Source organism: Carcharodon carcharias, chromosome X (genome assembly GCF_017639515.1).
Source record: "Carcharodon carcharias isolate sCarCar2 chromosome X, sCarCar2.pri, whole genome shotgun sequence".
NCBI lineage: Eukaryota > Metazoa > Chordata > Chondrichthyes > Lamniformes > Lamnidae > Carcharodon > Carcharodon carcharias.
In genome coordinates this window covers 24,575,047-24,581,046 of record NC_054507.1, presented here as the reverse complement: position 1 = coordinate 24,581,046, position 6,000 = coordinate 24,575,047, and the positions used below count along the sequence as shown (strand labels likewise).

The following is a 6,000-nucleotide window of genomic DNA, read 5'->3' as shown; positions in this document are numbered from 1 at the left end:
ATAAAAATGGAACAGTAATCAATTAAAAACGAAAAAAATCTGAATTTGACAATGTTCAGCAAGTTTTTTGAATTCAAAGATATAATGGGATTGCAAAAAATATAGCCACTGTAAATTTGGATTGTGAATTCCCCATGCATAATTTTTTAAAAATAATTAATATAAATATCTTTATTAATAGTTGCATTCTAAAGTTAAAGGGAAAATGGAGGCATTTGATTGCAACAATTCTGAAGGTTGTCATAATGTGTACCAGCGGAGGATGTTGTACAATGGCTGCATGTTAATGAGTAGATGGTAATCTTTCTTTACAAAGTCAAATTTATGCAGATGATGCTGTGGGTCAGAACTGACTGACGTCATTAGTCTCAGCCACCTGCCTGAAGAGGGGGTGAAACTGACTCTCTGCGAAATCCACCAAACTTTGCCATTTCTGGCTGGTCGCAGAGCCCCGCGCCCGGCTGGGGATGAGCTGGATGGCCAGGTGAGTGATGTGACCCCGGGTGCTTCCTCCGATCGGCCTTTAAAACCCCTCAGATTGGGCGGACAGCAGTTTGGGGATCAGCGTGCGTGCGTGTGATTGCTGTGCAGTTTTGTATCTTTTTTTCCCTTGTGCTTGTATCACTTCCTCCTGCGGCCGGCTCCTGGGCATCCCACTGGGTCTTAGAGCCCGCACGTTCTTGAATAACATACAAAGAGGGCCGGCAGGATCCTAGCAATCATCCTGTTCGAGTGGCGCATCGACTAACATTCGAGCGAAGCGTTAATAACACCCACAAGTGACAACAGATAGTTTGGGACACGCATAACTGCAGACACAAGCAAATGTGTTTTTTTTATTTACTAAGCATTTATTGCGACTCGATTGTAGCAATTTGGCTTCTGGTTGTCAAGAATATCATTGATCTCTCTTACAGTAGCCTAGAAATCTGCTAGGAGGCAATGGCTGTTGTATAGTTATCAAAGTTGTATCCTATTAAGAAAGTTACTATGAGCGTCTAACTTTATATACCTACGCTTTCACAAGGTTGGAATCAAATAAGTTCTCCTGTTGCGGAGTTCCCACCTCTGCCTCTTGTTCCCCTCAGGTTATAACTTAACTCCTTAATCGATCTATTTATGATAAATACATCTTCAGCTTCAGGCTGACAGACATTAATTGGGAAACCTCGCAGATACTTTGAGGAAACTTTTATTTTTTGTTGATAGAAAGGGAAAGCCAGATTTAAAAAGTAGAATTGTGTCGTTGGGAAGAGCTGAACGCTACAGATCCTTCCTTACAACCAGACTTTCAGTTACACCATGTCAGCAATGAAGTGGGACTTGGCATTATCCTCCTCATCATTAGTCCCTATGGTCACGTGCCAGAAAGAATGCCAACAAATCTCTCCAGGAGTATGACCCCGACCTTCCTGTTGGTTGTAATTTCAATTCACCATCTCATGCCCACTGCCTCTGTTCTCTGCTTGCTACAATGTTCCAGTGAAGCCCAATGCAAACAGCACCTTATTTTCCAATTAGGCACTTTACAGTTTTCTGGACATAACATTGAGTCGAACACACCATGATCTCTGTCCTCCATTTTGCTTTATTTTCCAACACCCGTCCCCCACAAGGGCCAGTCTGTAACTTGTTCTCATGCTTTGCTTTTAGAGGGTGCTGACCCTTGTTCTACTATTAACACATTCTGCTAACTGACCTTTATGCCACTATTAACACCTGCCTTAATCTTTAACACCACCATTAACGCTCTTTGCCTTGTGCCCATGATGTCCTTGTCAAATCTCTCCTGAGCTTCCATCTATCCCTCACCTTTTACTTTGCTCTATCTGCTCTTCATCAGTATAAAACCCATCACATTTCTACCTCTCTTCAGCTCTGAAGAAGAGCTGTACAGACTCGAAACATTAACTATATTTATCTCTCCACAGATGCTGCCAGACCTGCTGAGTTTGCCAGCATTTTCTGATTTTACATCAGATCTCTTACCTGAGAGCCATTCTCAGGGACACTGCAGCACCGAGTGAGGGGACATGGGTCTGTTGCCTTGTGATTCCCTATAGAGTAAGCTCCTCATTTCCATCATTCCACCATGGACGGTTGCCATGTAGAGATCAGACTCTTCCCCATTGGAAGATGGGAAAAGCTACAGAATCAACAGGTTTACTTTAACAGGGCCCTTTCACCTGCTGTGCAGAAACAGGGATAACCCTTGTCGCATGCTAATATTCCTTTTCCTTCCTTCTGGAGAGGCAGGATATAAAAATCAGAACCACATACTGACAGATATTAGTTATTCTATGTAAAAATCATATTTTCTTTGCTCTGTTTTCAGTCTTCTCCCCTTCTCAATGCACTGATTTATGTTGGGGTAAAACTCAATGAGCACTGACCACCCTTATCAAAGTGGCCATTCTTAATGAGTGAGTGTGGAAAGTAAGTGTCAGTAAGCCAATTGGCCATAAGACACATTGCAGCCGAGGCCAGCCTTGTCCTCACTCAATGTCTACACGTAGGTAGATTTCGGCGGGAGTTACTGGGTAGCGATTAAGAGAGAAAGAGCCATAGCTGATTTTTTTCCCCCTCTTCTTAGGCCAAGGACACTTGTAGCCCTTGGTGTCATGATGGCTGGGAACTCAGCGGAGGCCAAGAATCAAACCTAGGAATGCTATGATTTGTATGGTCCTGTACTGCACTGAGTTTTATTTAGAGTCAATTGGGGTGGGGGGGGAGTTGTCTCTCTTTTAAAAAGAATTACAGATGGTAACTATTGCAGAGATATGAGAAAACTGAAACTAAAGATATAAGGAACTGTAATCTGTAATGTTGAGTACTTTCAGCTGAAATGGCATGCTATTGATTACTGAATTTTCACAGAAACATACTGTATATTGTACATTGTATATTACATATAGCATATAAAATAGGAAATACACTATTTCACATAAAGCTGTCAGATATAATGTAGAGAATCCACTAAATAATATAGACACTTTGTAATAGCATGACTTGCATTTATGTAACCCCAAATTACATCTCTCAACAACATCTTAAGTTGCTACACGTACAATGAATTACAGTGACTGTCACTGTGTAGGCAAATGCAGCAATCGTTTGGAGCATAGCAAAGTCCCATAAACAGCTGTAAAGTGTCAGCCTGGATTATGTACTCAAGTTCTTGAGCAGAACTTGAAGCCAAAGCCTTCAGGCTCATAGGTAAGAGCACTACCAACAGAACCAAGTTGACACACAGGAAGTTTTCTATGTAACAGGGTCTACAGGCTTTTTATACTTTAATATCCTCAACTGATGTCCGCATCATTGCTACTGTCACCCTAGCTGAACACAGCTAACTCAGCACATAATGGGAATTGAACCTGTGACATTTTTAGTCTTTGTGGCCCAAAGATGCAGATTGCTTCAAGTTGCCACTGGCGGAGCCCACTGCTGACTTAAAAATTGACTACAGCGGGATTGGAAACTACGCCTCTTCTGGCTGACCTAGATAACCCACTGGTGACATTGTGGGTTACGAGGTGCGGTCACTTTGGAATGGCTGCCATAGTCTACAATGGCTTCCGCTGATAACAGTGCAGTTATTGTTGAAGCAGCAAAAACGACCAAAAACAACCTATGTGGAGCAAAGAAAAATGAGATAAAAACAAAAAAACTGCGGATGCTGGAAATCCAAAACAAAAACAGAATTACCTGGAAAAACTCAGCAGTTCTGTCGAAGGGTCATGAGGACTCGAAACGTCAACTCTTTTCTTCTCCGCCGATGCTGCCAGACCTGCTGAGTTTTTCCAGGTAATTCTGTTTTTGTTAAAGAAAAATGAGAGTGGAACTGACCTGCTATTTAATATTGGGAGTGAGTGGAACAATGTGGCACTTTTGATTACCAATACAGTGTTGTACAGAGTAGTTCACATACGTGCTGAATTCCCAATCTCAACTATGTTGTCACAATGATGTGCCAAGTTGAGACCGGGCAGCCACACACACACAGGGACAGAGTGAGGGGCAATCATTGCACCCTTGATAACGCTCACTCTTGTATGCTTTTCAATAGGGTTTTTTAGATAACCTCAGCAAAGATTGGAGGCAGGTTTCTTGGCTGCATGCTTGACCGTTATGTTTCACTCTATGGGAGAGTAGGAAAGAGAGGGAGAAAGAACTAGGATATTTCCCCTGTTTTATTTTTGAACTGGGATTATCCTATGCTAGTAAAGTCATAATTTGTTCATATTTTCTTTTATCACACCCTGGTCCTTCATTTGTCTTTGCCACTGAAAGTTAGGACAACTGTTTGGCTTTCTTGTTTCTTTCATTACTGTCCTATAACAGCTTTCAGGAGGCACAGGAGAGCTGACCAAGTTAACTGTGACTCTAACATTTCTCTCCCTCGCTGTGAGAAATTGTTTTATGTTTACTGGGCAAGTTCATCTGAGTTAAGGAATTAGCCTTCTATAGAATCCCTGCATGTGAATAAGTAACCTATTGCTCTGTGATACAGTGCAGCAAAACAGCTACATGTGCTGGGCCATCTTTCCAGTCACTTCCTTAGATGTTGACTTCTTATTGTAAAATATTACTTATTGTAGAAAACCCCAGCAAAACTTTCCCTTGTGTGAATATTTTGAAAGGTGCGTGTGTCTTGTACGGATAACTAGAGCTTTTCTGCTATAATTTGCAACATGTGCTAAATAGGTTTGCTTTTGTGCCTAGAGAACAAAAGGAAGAATTGCATTTATATAGTGCCTTTCATGAGCACAGGACATCCCAAAGCGCTTTACAGCCATGAAGTACTTTTGAAATGTACTCACTGTTGTAGGAAATTTGCACAAAGCAAGCTCCCACAAACAGCAATGTGACCATGACCAAATAATGTGTTTTAGTGTTGCTGTTTGAGGGATAAATATTGGCCAGCCCATCAGGGATAATTCTCCTGCTCTTCTTTGAAATAATGCCATGGGATCTTTTACGTCCACCTGAGAGAGCAGATGGGGCCTCAGTTTAATTGATTGTAACTGTTTTGCTGTGAGGAGGCAGAAGGCAGAGGTGCAGGAAAAACACACTACACATTATTTCTTTTCCAGTAAAACTCTCCTAATGTGGTGTAAACCCAGACACCAAAATCTGGGCACTTTCAGAAAAGCTGGCACGTGCAAAACCTTAAGGAGAATAATATGGAAAACCAAAAGTGAGTCATTTTACGGAAGTGTGTTCCCAGTGCAGAGCTTCCCTGTTGGGACAGTGCACCAGGAAGTCAGGCACGTGCTCTCTATGATTTTCCATCCGTTTGATGGAAACTTGTAGGGCTGAGCCCGGAATTTTCGGTATGCCCTCCCACGGGTGCACAACATTGTAAAGTTACCCCATAATAAAATTGGACAGATGGTTCCTCACAGGAAGACAAGGGAAAATCAAAGCAAAGCCTTCTGAGGCCAGCTGTGTGCTTGACAAGTGTTGTAAGCAGCAAGAGCAAACTCCAGGAGAGAAACATTTCTTCCCTGGTGTTCTCCACCCCCTCCCTCCCACTTTCTCAGAAGCTGTTGACTAGTGCTGGGGTAAATTTTCACAGCTGTCAGCAGCCCTCCAATACCACAATCAAATGGCAATTCTTTATGACTTAAGATGTGTAGGGCAGTCTTGATCTAACCCACCCTTTGGGAAACTAATGGGATCGGGGGTAACCCTGGTGTTACACCCTGCCTAATTTTACTCTCCATTTGAAGCCAGTGGAGGGTAATCTTGGGCTAGGTGTAAATACTGAGTTCCATTCAATCCTGCCAGGGAAAGTTAGGTTAACATTGTGTGTCGGCAGAGTGCTGTTCAGAAGGTTTACGCTGCTGATCCTGATCTTGTCCTCACTTGACCATCTATAAGCACTTTCCAGTAGGTGTTATTACATAGCAATTGGGAGCAGGAACCCTAGCTGATTGTTTTTGTTCCTCTCTAACCCAGGAGTGCTGAGACCAATTGCAGCAACCTTACTGCCAC

The 6,000-nt window shown here is 42.4% G+C and overlaps 1 protein-coding gene across 6 annotated transcripts in view; it reads left to right on the top strand.

Moving 5' to 3' along the window:
• The first annotated feature begins 365 nt into the window (after nucleotides 1–365).
• The window catches only part of LOC121273352 (bromodomain adjacent to zinc finger domain protein 2B-like), a 161,329-nt gene continuing 155,694 nt past the window's right edge, over nucleotides 366–6,000 (top strand). For 3 of the 6 annotated variants that reach the window (XM_041180526.1, XM_041180525.1, XM_041180522.1), the window contains exon 1: nucleotides 389–484. The gene's annotated coding sequence lies outside the window, so the exon portion shown is untranslated. Of the gene's footprint in view, nucleotides 485–6,000 lie in introns of all 6 variants that reach the window. The other 3 variants (XM_041180528.1, XM_041180523.1, XM_041180527.1) reach the window with 3 other exon arrangements.